At 38.4% G+C, this 20,308-nt stretch overlaps 1 protein-coding gene across 3 annotated transcripts in view; it reads right to left on the bottom strand.

Moving 5' to 3' along the window:
• The window catches only part of klf12.S (Kruppel-like factor 12 S homeolog), a 116,835-nt gene that overhangs the window by 95,013 nt on the left and 1,514 nt on the right, over positions 1 to 20,308 (bottom strand). The gene's annotated exons all lie outside the window — the stretch shown is intronic.

Below are 20,308 nucleotides of genomic sequence, written 5' to 3'. Positions count from 1 at the left end.
AGACAAACTTTCCCGTGCCATCAGAGTAGCTAAGCGCGTATACACTCAGAGAATACACAGCTTCTTCCACGAGAATGGTGACACAGGGCGCATGTGGCAGGGCATCCAGGCTATCACAAACCACAGTTCAACACCATCTGCCTGTGACAGTGACCCTCCGTTGCAGATGTGCTGAACGACTTCTATGCACGGTTTGAAGCACAGAACAATGCAGGAATGAGGAAGAACATCACTCTGCCTAGTGACCAGGCACTGCGTCTGATGGTGGCTGATGTGAGGATGACTCTGGAAAGAGTAAACCCACGGAAGGCTGTAGGACCAGACAATATCCCTGGAAGAGTGCTAAGAGAATGTGCAGATCAGCTGGCATCTATAACATCTCCCTGAACACCTCCACTGTCCCGGAGTGCTTAAAAACCACCACCATTGTCCCTATGCTGAAGAAGTCATCAGTGTCCTGCCTCAATGACTACCGTCCTGTGGCACTCACCCCCATCATCATGAAGTGTTTTGAGAAACGTGTCAAGAAACACATCAAAACCCTGCTGCCACCAGCACTGGACCCCCTACAGTTCGCATACCGTCAAAATCGCTCAACAGACGATGCAATAGCCACCACCCTCCATCTGGCCCTCTCTCACCTGGACAAAAAAAGACACATAATTTCGAATGCTGTTCATAGACTTCAGTTCAGCAAGTCCATCAAGTTCAACCCCTCCAAATGAAAACCCAGCATCCATACACACACCCCTCTCTACTTTTAATTAAATTCTATATACCCATACCTATACTAACTATAGAGCTTATTATCACAATAGCCTTTGATATTATGTCTGTCCAAAAAATCATCCAAGCCATTCTTAAAGGCATTAACTGAATCAGCCATCACAACATCACCCAGCAGTGCATTCCACAACCTCACTGTCCTGACTGTGAAGAACCCCCTACGTTGCTTCAAATGAAAGTTCTTTTCTTCTAGTCTGAAGGGGTGGCCTCTGGTACGGTGATCCACTTTATGGGTAAAAAGGTCCCCTGCTATTTGTCTATAATGTCCTCTAATGTACTTGTAAAGTGTAATCATGTCCCCTCGCAAGCGCCTTTTTCCAGAGAAAACAACCCCAACCTTGACAGTCTACCCTCATAATTTAAGTCTGCCACACCTTTAACCAGTTTAGTTGCACGTCTCTGCACTCTCTCAGCTCATTTAAGGACTGGAGTCCAAAACTGCACTGCATACTCCAGATGAGGCCTTACCAGGGACCTATAGAGGCATAATTGATGATTTAAATTAAAGTTTAATTAACTTTAAGTCCATCAAGTTCAACCCCTCCAAATGAAAACCCAGCATCCATACACACACCCCTCTCTACTTTTAATTAAATTCTATATACCCATACCTATACTAACTATAGAGCTTAGTATCACAATAGCCTTTCATATTATGTCTGTCCAAAAAATCATCTAAGCCATTCATAAAGGCATTAACTGAATCAGCCATCACAACATCACCCGGCAGTGCATTCCACAACCTCACTGTCCTGACTGTGAAGGACCCCCTACGTTGCTTCAAATGAAAGTTCTTTTCTTCTAGTCTAAAGGGGTGGCCTCCGGTACGGTGATCCACTTTATGGGTGAAAAGGTCCCCTGCTATTTGTCTATAATGTCCTCTAATGTACTTGTAAAGTGTAATCATGTCCCCTCGCAAGCGCCTTTTTTCCAGAGAAAACAATCCCAACCTTGACAGTCTACCCTCATAATTTAACTCTCCAGCTCATTTATATCCCTCTTAAGGACTGTAGTCCAAAACTACACTGCATACTCCAGATGAGGCCTTACCAGGGACCTATAAAGAGGCATAATTATGTTTTCATCCCTTGAGTTAATGCCCTTTTTTATGCAAGACAGAACTTTATTTGCTTTAGTAGCCACAGAATGACACTGCCCAGAATTAGACAACGTGTTATCTACAAAGACGCCTAGATCCTTCTCATTTAAGGAAACTCCCAACACACTGCCATTTAGTGTATAACTTGCATTTATATTATTTTTGCCAAAGTGCATAACCTTGCATTTATCAACATTGAACCTCATTTTCCAGTTTGCTGCCCAGTTTTCCAGTTTAGACAAATCACTCTGCAAAGTGGCAGCATCCTGCATGGAACCTATAGTTCTGCACAATTTAGTATCATCTGCAAAAATAGAAACAGTACTTTCAATGCCCACCTCCAGGTCATTAATAAACAAGTTGAAAAGCAAGGGACCTAGTACAGAGCCCATTAGAAAATGTTCCATTTACCACCACGCGTTGTAGTCTATCTTTTAGCCAGTTCTCTATCCAGGTACAAATACTATGTTCCAGGCCAACATTCCTTAATTTAACCAGTAACCTTTTGTGCGGCACTGTATCAAATGCTTTTGCAAAGTCTAAGTAAATCACATCCACTGCCATCCCAGAATCGAGGTCTCTACTTACATTCTCATAAAAAAAAATTAAGTTAGTCTGGCAAGATCTATTACGCATAAAACCATGCTGGCACAAATGCATAGTATTATGATTTGCTATGAAGTCCAGTATCTTATCCTTTATTAACCCTGCGAAAAGCTTTCCTACCACTGACGTCAGACTAACTGGCCTATAGTTTTGAGGCTGAGAACGGGATACTTTTTTGAATAGAGGCACCACATTAGCAATTCGCCAGTCTCTCGGCACCATGCCAGATCTCAATGAATCCTGAAAAATTAAGCAAAGAGGTTTGGCAATCACAGAGCTAAGCTCGCTAATTACCCTGGGATGAATACCATCTGGCCCTGGACCTTTGTTAACCTTAACATGTTCTAGTCTCTTTTGAATTTCTTCATGTGTGAACCATGCATCATTAGTTGTATTACTAGAATTGGGACTGTTAAGAAGGAAACCTTCACTTACTGGTTCCTCATTTGTGTAGACAGATGAAAAATATGAGGTGCAGCGGTTAACAGACTGGTGCAGAGCCAACAACCTGTCTCTCAATGTAGACAAAACAAAGGAGATGGTTGTTGACTTTAGGAAGACTAGGAGTGACCACCTGCCACTGTACATCGACGGCTCTAATGTGGAGATCGTCAAAAGCACCAAATTCCTTGGTGTCCACATGGCGGAGAACCTCATCTGGTCCCACAACACCAGCTACTTAGCCAAGAAAGCCCAACAGCACCTCTACTTCCTGCGAAAGCTGAGGAAATCCCATCTCCCACCATCCATACGCAAATCCTTCTACAGAGGGACTATCGAGAGCATCCTGAGCTGCTGTATCACTGGAGCGCAAGACCCTACAGAGGATAGTGAAGACAGCAAAGAAGATCATAGGTGTCTCTCTTCCTTCCATCATTTACACCACTCGCAGCATCCGTAAAGCCACCAGCATTGTGGTTGATCCAACAAACCCCTCACACTCATTGTTCACACTCCTGCCATCTGGAAAAAGGTGCATTAGGGCCCTCACTACCAGACCGTGTAACAGTTTCTTCCCCCAAGCCATAAGGCTCCCGAATACTCAGGGGCCGGACAGATCGTTCTCACACACACACTCCATCTGAATTTACTATATATATCACAACATTACACAGCCACTGTACGCCATTGTATGGATGAATAGCCATTGGATATAGTTGTTCCCTATGAGCACATCTGCACTTTGTCATGTTATTTATCATGTTCTTGCTACTGTCACGTTACAATGATACACCCATCATGTCTGACGTTTAGCATTATTTACTTAACATATTCCAACTGCTGAGTGTGCACTGTATTGTCCTGTCCCTGCCCTGTGCTGATCTGTCTTGCAGGAGTTGCATATTTCTGCACTTGCACTTTTTGTCTGTTGTCCGGTAAATCTATGTTGTGTGTAGCACCATGGTCCTAGAGGAACGTTATTTTGTTTCACTGTGTACTGTACAAATGTATATGGATGAAATGACAATAAACTCACTCTTGACTTGAAACTCTCTTAACCCCTTAGATACCGCAAACAGCTTCCTCCTGGGTCCCAACTCCAACCTACTGATAACTAGAGTCACTAGGCTCTGACAGTGATCACTGCCAGCAAATGTATTTATGTGTACACATGTCTACAAACATTAGGCATCGTGCTGGTACTACACCAGAAATCCTACTGGTCCTCATTTCACACATTTCACATCATTTAACATGAGAAGTTTGATATGATGGTCATCTGACTAAATGGGGCTGACTGCAGGCCAGAAGCACAATCAACTGTGGATGTGGTCCTCTCCGGACAGGTCTGCACAGGTTTACCCCAGGCATACAAACAAGACAAAGACTTTAGCTTATGTTGCTCATGTTGATTATTAAAAGAGTGGTTCACCCTTAAAGGGGAAGGAAACCTAGTCGGCGCAAAAACCCTCCCCCCTCCCGTGTGTTGCCCACCCTCCCTCCTCCCCCCTGGCCTACCCGTCCTGCTGGGCAAATGCAAGTAACTTCTTACTTACCCTTCTGTGCAGGTCCAGTCCAGGGAGTTCACAGATGACATCTTCTTCCACGCGATCTTCTTCCTGCTTTGAACGGCGTTTTGGCGCATGCGCAGTAGGAGCATTTCTGTGGTACGCATCTACTGCGCATGCGTCAATAGTGACAAAGTACTTTTGCCTTCTTCTGACTCTTTCCATCTTACAAATTCTCTGTAAGACTATATATTTTTAGTTATTGTTTATCACTCCTCTTTCTTTTCAGCCCTCCTCTTATTCAAATTCAAGTCTCTTATTTAAATCATTGCATGGTTGCTATGGTAATATGGAACCTAGCAACCAGACTGATGAAACTGCAATCTGGAGAGCTACTGAATAAAAAGCTAAATAGCTTGAAAACCACAAATATTAAAAAATGAAAACCATTGCAAATTGTCTCAGAATAATACAAAGAAATTCTTGTGATTGATCGGGGAAGGGTATTATATTGGTAGAGACTGCACACCTTCAATCCCCAAGGTCCTATTGGGGATATAAACCAATTACGAAAACAAGTAGAATGTGGACTGCAAAACCAATATATTAAAGGATTTGTTCAGTGTAAAAATAAAAACTGGGTAAATAGATAGGCTGTGCAAAATAAAAAATGTTTCTAATATAGTTAGTTAGCCAAAAATGTAATGTATAAAGGCTGCAGTGATTTGATGTATAACAAGTCAGTCAGAACACTACTTCCTGCTTTTCCTGCAAATTCATTCCCACTATGCTAATTCACTAAAATTAGAAGTTGCGTCTCAGCAGCCGATCACTGGCAAATTTTAGCTTGCATTTCCTTGGCTGTGCGAGCATTTCCTAGCGAATTCCTGCTAGCGTTACATCGACTGGGTGAGCATTTCATAGCAAATTTTCCTAGCGTTCATTTCTGCCTAGCAAAACTTCGCAAGCACTCTTTAATTTGAATAGGGAGGGTACCTAAACGTCGTATGGACGTCTTTAATAGTAATGTTGGTGCAAATGCTTGAAGTGGCCACTTATTATTACAAATATCCAATGAGCCATAATAAAAAACAGAAGAGATCCTCTAATGCCCTAGACATGAGCCTACCCTAAAAGAAATGTGGCAAGACCCTCAAATTAGTTTAGAAAAAAATCCTCACACATAAATCTTTAATAGTTTGGACTTTTGAAGGCAATCCCACTTCAAAAAAAAAAAAGTCGCCAGCATTTTTTACAAAATATATTTCCGGCATACAGGATATGATGTCATTGACATAAGATTTGGAAGATGTAACTTTGTTTATCAGTTATCAGTTCGCCTGGTCTGAGGTGGCAAAGTAAACTCTGGCACAAAAAGGTAATGTTCAGTAAAATTCGCATCTTAGTGAATATGCAGAGTAGCGACCGGTTGCCAGAGCAAAAAGTCGTCTGGCGATAAAGTGTGAACGATCTCTAGTGACGGTCTCTTTTACTAGTGAATTGTCCTCTACGCCTGTTCGTGAATTGGCGATGTCCCTGGATATTTCTGGCCAATTGTCGACAGCCACTTCGTCCTTTAGTGAATCTGCCCCAGTGACTTCCAGCATTAAAGACACACTGACCTACAACATACTAATCTTTGTATTGCTTCAGTTGGGGAAGAGGATTGACTGCTAGGACTTGGACTGATTAGAGCAGAGGACAAGGGAGAAGCTAATGTGACTTCATCAGTCCCCCTCCCTGTTGGGCCCTGCAAACAACCCAGGTCTAGCTTCCTGTTAATGCTATGATGACATCTGTAAATTGTTATTGGATTTGTACAATTCCAAAACACACAGCATTCCAGGGGCAATATGCATGCTATGATTTACCATAATATATATGTGTTGCATTTTAAAGAAAATATGTGTCATTTTAATTGTTTTATATACAAATATCCACATTTCAGGTATATAAAGGTATAAAATCATAATTCCCCATTTGCCTATAAACCCTTGCAACTTAGCCTTTTACTAAATCCAACAGTATGCAGTGTTCTGTCTGTACTCTCAATACATAAAAATATGCATATGGAGCTATTTGATGAATATTTTCCCAGCCAGATGGTTCATCCCTTGTGATGTATGAGAGTGGGGGTTTATATACTTGTGTTTTCTACCTTCCAGTATGCCACTGACCTCTTTTGCTTTGCCCCAAGTCTTTTTTTCACTTTTCCACTACAGCTAGCATACAGAATGAAGGTTTTCATTGATGCTGTCTAGACTAGCTAGGGTCATTTAGACCACACTCTTTTTCTACATACATATATATTTTGTTAAATTGTTATAAGACCTCTGCTTGTTATAAATTAATGTCCAGTGGCACTGTATAAATAAATAATGATGATGATATATAAACACAAACTATTATCCAGAATGCTTGGAGTGCCTGGGTTTTCTAGAAAAGGGTTATTTCTGTAATTTGAATCACCATACCATAAGTTTAGTAAAAAAAATATTTATTTAAACATTAAATAAACCGTCCTTTATCCCTAGTCCGGTTCGCACTGGCCATTGAAGTGCTAGCTATTATGGTAAGGGCGGATGCTAATATTGTGGGTTGTAAATACGGGGATGTAGAGGAAAAGATAGCGCTATATGCGGACGATATGTTGCTGTTTCTGGCAGATCCGGCGGAATCACTGGATAGACTCCTCCATGTGGTCAAAAAGTTCGGGCAATTTTCGGGTTTGCTTATAAACTGGGGTAAATCTTATATATTTCCCTTGGATCACGAAGCCCCTCGTTATCAATCACCTGGTCAGCCCTTGCAATGGGTCAACCGACTTCATTACTTAGGGATATCCTTTACCAAACACCACCGTGATTACTTGCCGGATAACTTGACCCCTATACTTACTAAAATCTCTAGTCAAATGAAGGCTTGGAGTTCCCTCCCCTTAACGCCACCGGGTAAAGTGGCTATTTGTAAAATGATTTTTTTGCCGCAGCTTCTGTATGTATTTGCGAACTCCCCAGTCTACATACCAAAACAGATATTTACACGGCTAGATTCTGATACTAAAACATTTGTGTGGGCCGGCAAGCGAAGCAGACTCGCGTATTCGGTTTTACAACTCCCGACCCTGCAGGGTGGGATGGCCCTTCCAGATTGGAGATCTTATTACTTAGCGTCACAATTGCAGCATCTCCTGCCGTGGTCTAAATTAGATGTTACTGATTCCCCCGCTAATTTTTTTGGAACATATCCAGAACTTTCACTGCCCCCTTCCATTGCTGAGAACGCTTTATAAGGTATGGGTGGTGGCACTGAAACTTATTCAGTATCAGGCATTTTCCCCAAATACTCCACTTTGGGAAAATGAGAGGACCCCCCATTTCCGGCATGCAGACCTGCAGTTATTTTGGCAACCACAGGGGGTTCAGGTCATTGAGGATTTATACGTGGATGGTGTTTTCAAAACCCCCGAGCAGTTTGAGACTGATTATGAAGTGGAGGTTGCAGCCTGGTTACAATATTACCAACTTAAACAGGCCGCTAAGGCTCAATGGTCCTTATCCCCAGTTGTTATATCTAAATCACCACTGGAAAATATGTTGGAATACCTCACTAGCTTCTGCAGAAATCATCCCCTGTCATGGCTCTACTCTGTGTTAATGAAAAATAAGAAGTGTATAGTGGGTAATTTTAGAGGAAGGTGGGAATCAGCTATGGGTGACTTGGAGGATGAGGAATGGGAGGAAGCTTTGGAGGCTTCCAGTCTGGTGTCCTTTAATGTGAGAAGTAGGTTCTCCCAAATTCTTATTCTACATCATGCATACATTACACCTGTACGTATGTACAGGGCTCATATCAGACCAGATGACTGTTGTCCCAAATGTCATTTGCCAGGGGCCGACTTTCTTCACCTGATGTGGAGCTGCACAGAGGTGGCTTAGTTTTGGGCGAAAGTCTGTGAGAAACTTTCCCACATAACTGCACTACATATACCTGTGAACCCAAAAGTGTGCCTGCTAGGTGTTATTACATATCTCTCTAAGTCCCCCTATGTGTTAGTATCCCTGAGAGAATCGCTCTTCCTTGCACGCAAGTGTATAGCTCTTAAGTGGTTATCGGGTGACTCCCCCACTGTACAGATGTGGAAAAACCTTTTGCAGGAACATATTACGTTGGCACGGTTAGTCTATATCCAAAGAGGCACACCAAATAAGTTTGACTCGGTCTGGACGGGATGGGTGGAAGCTTTGCGGCTTGGGGTTGCTCCTACCTGAGAAACTGTATCTGTAAGATTTGTCTCCATGTCATTGTTATGATGTATGTGCTGTACTGTGAAATTGTGTACCTGGTCATGTGTACGGATATGCATATGTTCAGCACTGAATGCCAAGTATTGTGACTTGTTTCTCCACCAACCTTTCTTTTTTTTCTTTTTATTTGTATTTTGTTTTGAAAACAATAAAAACGATTATAAAAAAAAACATTAAATAAACCAAATAGGATTGATTTTTTATGGGGTTTATCTTCAGAATAACATGCTCTGTGGAACAAGAAAGCTGATTCTTTGACTGTCACTATGCAGCACACGTGTTAACATTGTATGTCACCAAAATTAGACTGAATAATGAAATATATTAAACCTGCCAGGGGCATTTTTACAAACTTAAGCCATAAGAACTGCAAGCAACGGCTCAAATCTCTGCATCCTCTAAATGCCTTCCTTGGATTAAGCCATATGAATATTGAAAGAGAATACATGTCACTAAAAACATTAAAATATGATGTCAAACAAGTATAAAAAAATGTATCATACTGCATTACTCCTTACATCTCATTTCCAAGCAATTTTAGCAAAATAAAGCACAGTATCACTAAAACCCTATAATAGTTTAAGAAATACAAAGAAAAGAAAGCAGCCACACTTCAGTAAGCATAGGTCGGCCTGCCTAAAAATAGATCTCTTTCCAGTGGTTGGATACAAATGAGAAAGCGAAATGTATACCCTCTGAAGAATAGCAGCAGGAAATAAGATAGGGCAGATCTCCTGTCACTTTCTCTCCTTACTAACTTACTGTTGTATTATTTCTCTTATATCCTGAAACAGAGATACATACTGAGACCCAAACAAAGGAAATAAATACACTGGCCATATCAGCTAATGATATAACTTGGTTAAAACTAATAAGAAAAGAAAAAAGAGCACAGTTTGGGAATATTAGTATGATTTTGTCAAATGTTGACCAGAGTGGCCCTATCTGAGGATAAGTAATTGGTTGTACCAGTAGGTAAGAACCTGAAACATTACCTCTGTCTCCGTTCTGAAAGAGAGAGTCTACATATGACCTGGAATTTGCCCATGGACTGAAAGTACTCAAGTGTACCGCAGTTATGCAGCCAGGCAACACAGGAATACATGAATCACACAACATAAGAAAACAACACTACTGAAGAATGTGATACATTCCATTGGTTTCCACTAAATACAAAAGTTATTTTATATAAAAAAACACACACAAAACCATCATCCAAAATATTTTTGGTCAAGAAATCATTACTAGCATTTTGTTGCTGCATATTTACTTGACGAAGTAACCTGCAGATGGTATAAAAATGAGCTTAAAGTGAAAGTAAACCCCCTTCATTTCTTATGTAGACAACATGTAAAAACAACTTCCAACATACCTGATTCCATATACAGAAAGAAAATCATGACAGTCTTGTTTGCATTTCCTGAACACCACTTAAAGGGATACTGTCATGGGAATATTTTTTAATGAATCAGTTAATAGTGCTGCTCCAGCAGAATTCTGCACTGAAATCCATTTCTCAAAAGAGCAAAAAGATTTTGTTATATTCAATTTTGAAATCTGACATGGGGCTAGACATTTTGTCAATTTCCCAGCTGCCCCATGTCATGTGACTTGTGCCTGTTGACAATATGTCTAGCCCCATGTCAGAATTCAAAATTGAATATAAAAAAATCTGTTTGCTCTTTTGAAAAATGGATTTCAGTGCAGAATTCTGCTGCGGCAGCACTATTAACTGATTTTTTTTTTCCCATGACAGTATCCCTTTAAACTCACAAGTCAAGTCCCAGAATCCATAACTTCACAATGAATATACATCTATATTTATGTCTGGAAGTATTTATTTTTGGAAGTTCAGATAGTGTTTATGGACCTTTTTGTACATAAACACATTACATAAATTGCACTGCATACTCAAGGTGAGGCCTTACTAGGGATCTATTAAGAGGCACAATTATGTTTTAATCCTTAGACTAAATGCATTAAAGTATTACATTTGTGATAGCAGCAACTGCCTACAGTTGCACAGTCTGTTATCCACATCCATCCAAATCCTTTTCAATTAAGGCAATCCCGAACACATTTTTATTAAGTGTATAACTAGAATTTATGGTATTTTTGCACCTTATATGACCATTTCATGCCCAGTTCTCAAGTTAAGACAAATCTCTTTGTAAAACAAAATCCTCTATGGAACATATAGATTATACAATGTAATCATCAGCAATGATAAAGACTTAGTTACAATGCCAATCTTAAGGCCATCTATGATCATCAGAAAACCCATACTACTCATTCCATTTAAAAAAGTTAACCATTCATTCCTAAATTGCCCTGATTTTTATATAAACATTGATAACAATGCTGATCTTTAGATCTGTATTTATACTATTCCCTCGTTCAGTGTAAGAAATAGCAAAAAAAGTTAAAGGAACACATGCTGAAGAAATGGTTGAATATAATTTAGGACATGGACTGTTCTTTTGTACTAACTTTTGGGCACAAGAAAATAATTTTTTAGATAGGTCAAAAATAGAAATTAATCAGACACTATAAAACAACATTATTGCTTGCTGGCTTCTTCTACTCCTCTTGCAACCTGAGATAACAGCTGATGCCTTTCTGATCCTAGCAAAGACCTGTATGCTAAGATGGTCTAGTGTTTACATATAAAAGAAATAATGTTACGATTCAGGTAGATTCAGGTCAAATCAATTAACATCCATGAGCCTGTAGATTTCAGGTGTCAGAGTACCACCCTGAAGTATAATAGCCAATTCAAAATTGGAAGAATCAAACAGCTCCAAATAGTATTAGCAAACTGCAAAGTGTTTATATTACCAGTGGGGCAGATTTGTTTAAGGGTTGAATTGAAAATTTCTAATTCTAATTTTCTAATTTTTCTTTTGGTCAAAACTGTCAAATTCGACAAAGGAATTGTTTCGAAGTTTTTTAAAAAATTCTAATTTGATTTTCGAGATTTATCATACTCTGGCCCTTAAAGAATTTAACTATTCACCACCTTAAACCTACCGAATTGCAGAGTTACTGTTCTGTAATTAATGATATCGTAGCAACCTGATTTGTGTATACAAAGACAGTGGATAAAATAAGCAACCTATGATGCACACGTTTCAAAGCTCCTGTGTTCTGATTTTTATGAAAAAGCCGGGGCTAAAACATATTTTTCTTCTTATAAATTAATATGTGTAATCATAGGCTCTGATCCCTCTAAAGCTGAACTGGTCCAAGTGACCCATATTACAATCGCAACCTTCACTCACTCTTTTATGCAAAGTATAAATAAACATGTTAGTAAATGTATTTACGCTGCTCCAGAGGATATATACTATGTTAGGAACTGCATTGGCTAATGTAGATTCCAGTGTATTAAGCCAAATAGTATACACACACACACTTTATGATGTTATGTTACAATTAAACAGAATTACTGGCTGGCACTATGCAACTGAACCATGGTTTTAAAAGTTCCATTTACATGCACAGCCATAATTCTAGCTCATAGACTTATTACAGCTTATCAGTACAAACCACAAGATTTTAATGAGAGCTAGAAAAATCACTTCTTCTTCGCCATTCTTAATTTATGACAAGATGCAAAGCTAAGATTAGATAAATTAGAAAAGCTATAACAAATCATTAGAATATTGGCCGTACTGAGACCCACTGAATAGAACTGAGATGGAAAAGACAGCTTTAGTCTAAAAAATAATTTTGTTTTAAAATGAAAAGGGCACTTATTAAATCTGATTTACTTAAGTACTATAAGTAAGATATTAATGCTTTCTTTTGATCTTAGGAAAATGAAAAATATCATCTACAGATGAGATGACACAGGGCCCATTAATAATAATTAAGATATTAAAACATAAATATTATTATAAAATATTCCAGTTTTAAAATGTATATCAGACCTGTCATGTAAGGCAATCCCAACCCCAGGAGAGTAACTGGATTCCAGTCTAGGGTTTGGGCCTAGCTCTCAGCTATCTGAGTGCTGCCTGGACTTATCGGGGGTAAAAGTCAGTGCAAGGGACAGGACCAGGGAAAGCAGGAGGGAAAGCAGGAGCCAGGAACCATAATAAAAGAGTATTTAGGAAACAGCACACACAGAAAAAAACAGACTTGACCTACAAGGGACAGTGAATGAACTGGGGATAGAGACACTCCCACAGCAATTAAGCTCTAAGGGTAAATCCATTCTCTGGTCCATTCAGGACTATTAGCCTAGGGAGTATTAGCCTATTAGCTTATTTTTTTAAATGGTCATCTGGGGGCTCATGTCCCATTTAAATAAAAAAAAAAAAAAAAAGCTCCTCTAAATAGTATGACTGACTACACCTTCGATCCACCAAGGCCATGCCCTGTTATGTTTAAACATACCCATGATCTACCCAAGTTTTGCCTATTCCATCATCAAGTCCTACCTCCTTTACACTCTTCTAACTGGACTGTTGTGTCAGTTCAGTCCTCCTGCTGCAACTTTTTTCACGTTATTTGTTGTAAAATTTAAGTTTAATGTTTCATTTTCCACCCTCTCGTGTTTCCCAAGAACAGATGCTAGAGAGAGGGTGCCAACTTGTTACAATGTTAAAAATGTATACAAGGGTTGATTTTTTTGAAGTTGCTTGCTAACCTTCCAAACTTTTTAATCAGTTCCATAAAAATTATGTCTTTTCAATTGTTTTCTTTTTTTTTATTTGTTTCTATTTTGTAATTTTAAACTTAACTAGGGTACCCTGTAATCCAGGTACAGGCTCTGAACTGTTACAATCAGTTGATACAGATGACCTGCATCTGTGAAAAGTTATGTCACTATTGTATGAAGTACAACATCTGCCTTTAAACTCAGAGATTATTTGTGGTATCTCATGAAAAAATCTATATTTAGCCCAAATTCTCAGGCCAACAAAGTAAAAGTTTGCCCAAAAACAGCAATGGTTTATGGTGGCTATGAACATTTGGGGCAAATTAAAGAAGAGGCCTTAAACTACCCCAAATTTAATTTGTGAATAATAGGTAGTAGTTCATGTATACAAATGTATTTTTCAAGTAAAATAAAGTTTTATTATTAAACAGCCAGATATTTACGTGAAAAAGGAACAGTTCAGTTCAGTATAAAAATAAAAACAGAGTAAATATAATATATAGGCTGTGCAAAATAAAAAATGTTTCTAATATAGTTAGTTAGGAAAAAATGTAATGTATAAAGGCTGGAGTGACTGGATGTCTAACATAATAGCCAGAACACTACTTCCTGCTTTGCAGTTCTCTTGGTTTCCACTGATTGGTTACCAGGCCTAAGGGGCGCCACAAAGGTCATAACTGTTTGCTTTTGAATCTGAGCTGAATGCTAAGGATCAATTGCAAACTCACTGAACAGTTATGTTCCATGTGGGCCCCCTTATAGTCACTGACTAACTCAGAGTTAGAGAGCTGAAAAGCAGGAAGTAGTGTTCTGTTCTGCTCTGTTAGACATCCAGTCACTCCAGCCTTTTTACATTACATTACATAGATAATTATATTAGAAACATTTTTATTCTGCACAGCCTATCTACATTATTTACCCAGTTTTTATTTTTACACTGAACTGTTCCTACCCATGCCCTTTACATTTCCCCTCTATACAGCATGTGAAGAGGGGTATAGGGAATTACATAAACATTAGGGGGCCCATTCACTAAGTTCGAGTGAAGGAATAGAAGGAAAAAAGCTCGTATTTCGAGTAGTTTTTTGTGCTCCTCGACTATGGAATTGGCGTAAATTCGCCGGAGTAGAATGATTTGAATAGATGGAGGGTTGCGGATAAGGTACTTGTGGGTCGGAAAGCGAGTCCAAGCGGGTAAGAATGCGTGTTGTGCGTTCGGGTTGCGGATTGCAGGTTGCGGGTATGGGTCCCAAAAAATGGACCCACGCAGGACTCTACTGCAGGACATCCAGCGGTATAACTACCAGGGAGGCAGGGAGTGCAGCTGCACCCAAGCCGTCCCCCATGTGGCCCAATAGTGCCGGTGACAATGATATTTGTGGGGGACAGTGGGAATTTATTGGAAAGGGGGGGGTTTGGGACAGGGAAACCCAGTTAAAAGCTATACCCAGGAGCCAGGCGGGTCCAGTGAGGCTTCTGACAGCATCTTATCACAGGAGACAATTCACATCAAAACATAGTAAATGAAGTTCCTCCCATGATAACTTCCATACCTTTCATATACCTTAAATAAAAGCATGAATAGTCTTTATTTATTATGCAAATTGGTTATTTGGCAATATACCGTGCTTCTCAGGGATGAAGAAAGAAGTCTATGGGCTCCCTACCTGTAAAAGTATAACATAAATGATGAATGAAATCTCTAGCACATTTTTTTGACTCCCAGCAACCCCCAACAGCCTTCACTATTTTCACAATTTTTTTCTATGCTACAAAATACCAGCATATTTTAGTTTCCCTTTAACAAATAACCTTCCCTCATATCAGTGGAAAAACATTTTGGTAGCAAAACACTTAAAATATAATTTAAAAAAAACAGTCATAAAATGCAATTCAACTCTAGCTTTATTATATAAAATATGATCTTGTCAGATTTATTGATCACTAAATCCACAAGAGGTCTATGACTATTACATTTTCATGCTTATTTAATGGTTTCTCTAGTTACACAGGAAAACATCTGACAGAAATCTGTAGTCAGCCTCACTATTCATACAGAAATACTATGCTGCAGGTGTATACGGCAGGACCAGGCAGGCATTCCAATATCTGAAAAACTATTTACTGCCTTATTATTATATTCATTGTCTCATCATTGAGAGTGGTTTACAGTTATGAAAATGTAGGGCTATAGCCAATGTTATAATGTTACATTACATAACACATAAGAAAATATATGTGATGCTGTTTTTGGAAGCAAGCAGGAATGTTTGAAAATCTACTGAAAGCTGCAGAGCAGCAGCATTTATATGAAGGAAAAGAGAACGCTATTGCAAAATACATATCATTTTGCAGTTGGAAATACTTCCACTTCTATTTCCCTGTATCATGAAGTTTCTGCTTTTCCTGACTTTTATAAAGGTGGTGCTAGAGTAAAAATCATTTACTAACTTTAGGTAAATTTGGCCCTGTGCAGTTACGCATAGCAACCAATCAGCAATTAGCTTTGATCGGATTACTGCAGGTAGAGTACTGACAGCAAGTATCTGATTGGTTTCCATGGATTACTGCTGCAATGGTCATTGATTATTGTACAGTCCTGGAATTTTGGTTGCACAAGCAAGCAGGTGAGCTGAGAGGCAGTGGGAAAAGATTTGGGTTCAATACAAAACAAAACTGTTTATAGTCCGCCTGTGTCTCAGTATACCTTCTTTTTTTTTTTTTTATACAAAAAAAAAAAATGATGACACCAGAAATTAAACCTTTTTTTTGTACAATTATCATAATATGGTCTTTGCGGGCTATTTATAAATTTGCCAAAAAAGTATTTGCCCAAGACTCTTACACTACCTATCTGATCCGAACAAAAACCCGAAAAGTTGCAGGAAAAAAAAAGACTTTTCCAGGATTTATTATGCAACAAAAGTGCAACAATTACGAATACCAAAATACAACAGCTAAAACCTGTTGAAATCATATAGAAGTTAATGGCAGATGTCCCTTTTACAACTGGGAGATCTTTCTTTGATTCATGGTTTTTAAAGTTTCTGGGTGTTTTAACACTAGCTTTTGTGCGACGATATGAAAAAGTTGTTGTTATTGTGCGGCACGTCAAAAAAGTTGCAGTTTTCGCAACAGTTCTGTAACTTTTTTCCAATTTTGTTTTTTCAGTTTTTGATAAATGACTGACATTTATGGAAATGAGTTTATTTGTGGTTTCAAAAACCTCTAAAACCACTAAAGTTTGACCTCTAATAAATAGGCCTCTGAGAGACAGAATGTAGAGGAATACTTAATATATACTGTACATGAGTCTGTGGCTATTGTCCTGGCAATGTAAACTATGTTACAATCAAACTTTTTTAATGTGTTTATCATGAAACATTTCTAAAGACATTTAAGAACTCCTAACATTCTAGCAATAGGATGGATATGTACACAGGAGAAAGGGAAAAGAGACACAATTCAAACCATATTACCAAGCAAGCTCACTAAGCTCAAGACAACGGTCTTCCATGCTGAGCATGCTCGGAAGAGCAGTCTATAGCACTGAGAATACTCCCAACCCTAAATTTTCAACAAAGCAATTTTGTGTGTCGAGTACAGTATTTTATAACACTTGGAAAATGTTAGGGGCACTAGACTGGACATGGTTTTTGGGGAGCTAGATAGATTATTACTCATTTATATATTGCCCCAGAAACAACTCAATAAATAAATAACTCTGCTGCTACTGAGTGTCTTATTAAACAGACAGTATGTCATTCCTCCTTCATTTACAGTAGCAGGACCAAACCACTCAGAAGGGAAATGTTTTTATCATCACACAGCTTGTGGATTTATCAGTTCTTAGTGTTCTGTCTAATTTAAAGTGTCAGAAGATCACACAGCCCCATTCTGTTGGGAAAGTAGTTACAAATTAACAAAACACAGAAACAATACACTTTTTTTCCGGCAGTTACTGTACGCAACCAAATAGTGAAGAATTACAAGCTGGCCAAAATATATATATATATATATATATATTTATTTATATATATATATGTATATATATATATATATATATATATATATATATATATATTTTTTTTTTTTATCTATACATTTTACCAGAGTCCAAAGTTTCAGTCTTCATTAGGACCTTTCTCATCCTTGTGTGTTATCTTGGTGTGCAGGTCTCAAGATAATTTTTCTATATATTGGATGTGATGGTGCCCACTGATTTATATGTTTTTGCATTGGAGTTTGTATATATATATATATTAATTGTAAAACAAGGGAAAGTTGTGCTTACCACTAATTTTTAAAAACATTAAGGGGCACATTTACAAAGCTCGAGTGAAGGATTCGAATTAAAAAAACTTCAAATTTCGAAGTGTTTTTTGGGCTACTTCGACCATCGAATGGGCTACTTCGACCTTCGACTACTACTTCGACTTCGAATCGAACGATTCGAACTAAAAATCGTTCGACTATTCGACCATTCGATAGTCGAAGTACTGTCTCTTTAAGAAAAACTTCGACCCCCTACTTCGGCAGCTAAAAGCTACCGAAGTCAATGTTAGCCTATGGGGAAGGTCCCCATAGGCTTGCCTGAGATTTTTTGATCGAAGGATATTCCCTCGATCGTTGTATTAAAATCCTTCGATCGAACGAATAATCCTTCGATCGTTCGATCGCAGGATTTGCGCTAAATCGTTCGACTTCGATATTCGAAGTCGAACGATTTTAGTTCCTAGTCGAATATCGAGGGTTAATTAACCCTCGATATTCGACCCTTCATACATCTGCCCCTAAGCGTTTAGCTTTAATAAACCACCTGCCCCAATCCCCTCAGGTGTGTGTGCTCTACTACAGAGCACAGAAAGGTAAAAATAAATATGCACAGAAAGGTAAAGATAAATACTATGTTAAGACAGACATCTGTCTAAATTGCATTTAATAAGTAAATATATATGTTTTAACTTACATACAAATTCAACTTAAGAATGAACCCACAGAACCTTGTACTTAAACCAGGGACTGCCTACATATATAGTTTTTCCTCTGTGAAACAATAAATCACTTAAAAAATGTTAAGCCCTGCGAGACTTTCTCCCAGTTTATATATATATATATATATATATATATATAAAAACTGGGAGAAAGTGTATATATATATATATATATATATATAGTACAAACAATACACCGCACTCCGGGGGCTTGTGAAAATGCAAAAAGATGTGGTTTATTCGACGTTTCGGCTACCAAACTGGAGCCGTCATCAGGAGCAAAAGCTTTTGCTCCTGATGACAGCTCCAGTTTGGTAGCCGAAACGTCGAATAAACCACATCTTTTTGCATTTTCACAAGCCCCCGGAGTGCGGTGTATTGTTTGTACTATGTGATTATTCTTCACCTGCACCCGGGCAGATGTTGTTTGGTTTTGTGTGCACCATTCCATCTAGTCTTCTATATATATATATATATATATATATATATATATATATATATATATATATATATATATATATATATATATATATATTATAGTGAATAAAGTACCCCCTTTTGTAAAATATAGGGATATTATAAGTTACCGAGGAGTTTCATGACCATATAAAAACACGAGGCCGAAGGCCGAGTGTTTTTATACAGGTCATGGAACTCCGAGATAACTTCTAATATCCTCATATTTTGCAACTGGGGGTACTTTATTTATTATAATACACAAATTTCAGTGAGTCATGTGACAGAAATGACATCAGAACTCACCGTTTATAACTGATGACATCAGAACTCACCGTTTATAAGGATATAATTTACAGGATATTCATGGCTTTTGTGTATTATATATATATATAAACACATGCAATGACTTGTGTTGAGCATGGGAAGAAAGGAAACAGAAAAGTCCTAGTGGATTAGCTTGGTGACGTCCCACTGACTGACAGATGTCTAGGATTGCACATGCCTGGTTTGTAAATTGGGCTTTCCTTTCAAATGACAGCGAGAAACTACTGAATGTAGTCACAGGAACAGACATTTATGCTAAACAGACCATTACTCAAAAGAAATATGTAACAACCTTTCCATCCTTGATACTTTACAGATATAACAGGCAAACTGCTAGCCTAAATGTCGGTTTATCCAGATTATAGATTCCTGTGCTAATGCTTCAAATAGAACACAGCTTTTTCCAGCTGAATGTAAGCAGCTAACAGTGAGCCACTGAATTTGGGGATGTGATTTAGTGCACCCTCATCCATTTACTTTCTATGCCTACAGCATATAAGATTCAAAGCCATACAGAAACAATTGCCCCTGCTTACTAGACATGATGGTCTAATTCTACTACTCACAAATTGCTACTGTCTTTTACATATAACCTTGCAGCTCCTACACAAGCATGCTTGTTACATTGTGTAGTTACCTGCAGTAACTAGAAGTACTGTATTGTAACCAGAGCAGTGAAGAGTCAGAGAGACATATATAATAATGGCATTTGATGTAAGCACAGAAGGCAAGAAAGGGGAACTGGGAGGGCTCTAACCAGGAGCTCACTACCTTCTGTGGTCATTTCCAGACTCATTTTGGTGACTGATCTGCAGCCACACGTAGATCAACTGTTCTGCACAAGTGCCAAGATGTATTCATTTGCATATTGTTAGATAAGTTGTGACTTTGAATTTAACAACAGAAAAAATGTTTTCAAACCGGCAAACTCTCAGTTAATAAACTATTAAAAACCTGATTTTCTGTTCTTTTATGGCTAACATGAGATTCAAATGCTGGTGCCCAGTACATTCACCTGCCCAACATATCTAGTATAGTACAAATTGTGTATCAGACTCCCCAGTGCACAGTGCTTGATTCCTTATTAACAGAATTGAGAGACTTTTATGAGCAACGAT

The sequence above is a fragment of the Xenopus laevis genome, chromosome 2S (genome assembly GCF_017654675.1).
Source record: "Xenopus laevis strain J_2021 chromosome 2S, Xenopus_laevis_v10.1, whole genome shotgun sequence".
NCBI lineage: Eukaryota > Metazoa > Chordata > Amphibia > Anura > Pipidae > Xenopus > Xenopus laevis.
This window is presented reverse-complemented; position numbering and strand designations above follow the sequence as displayed.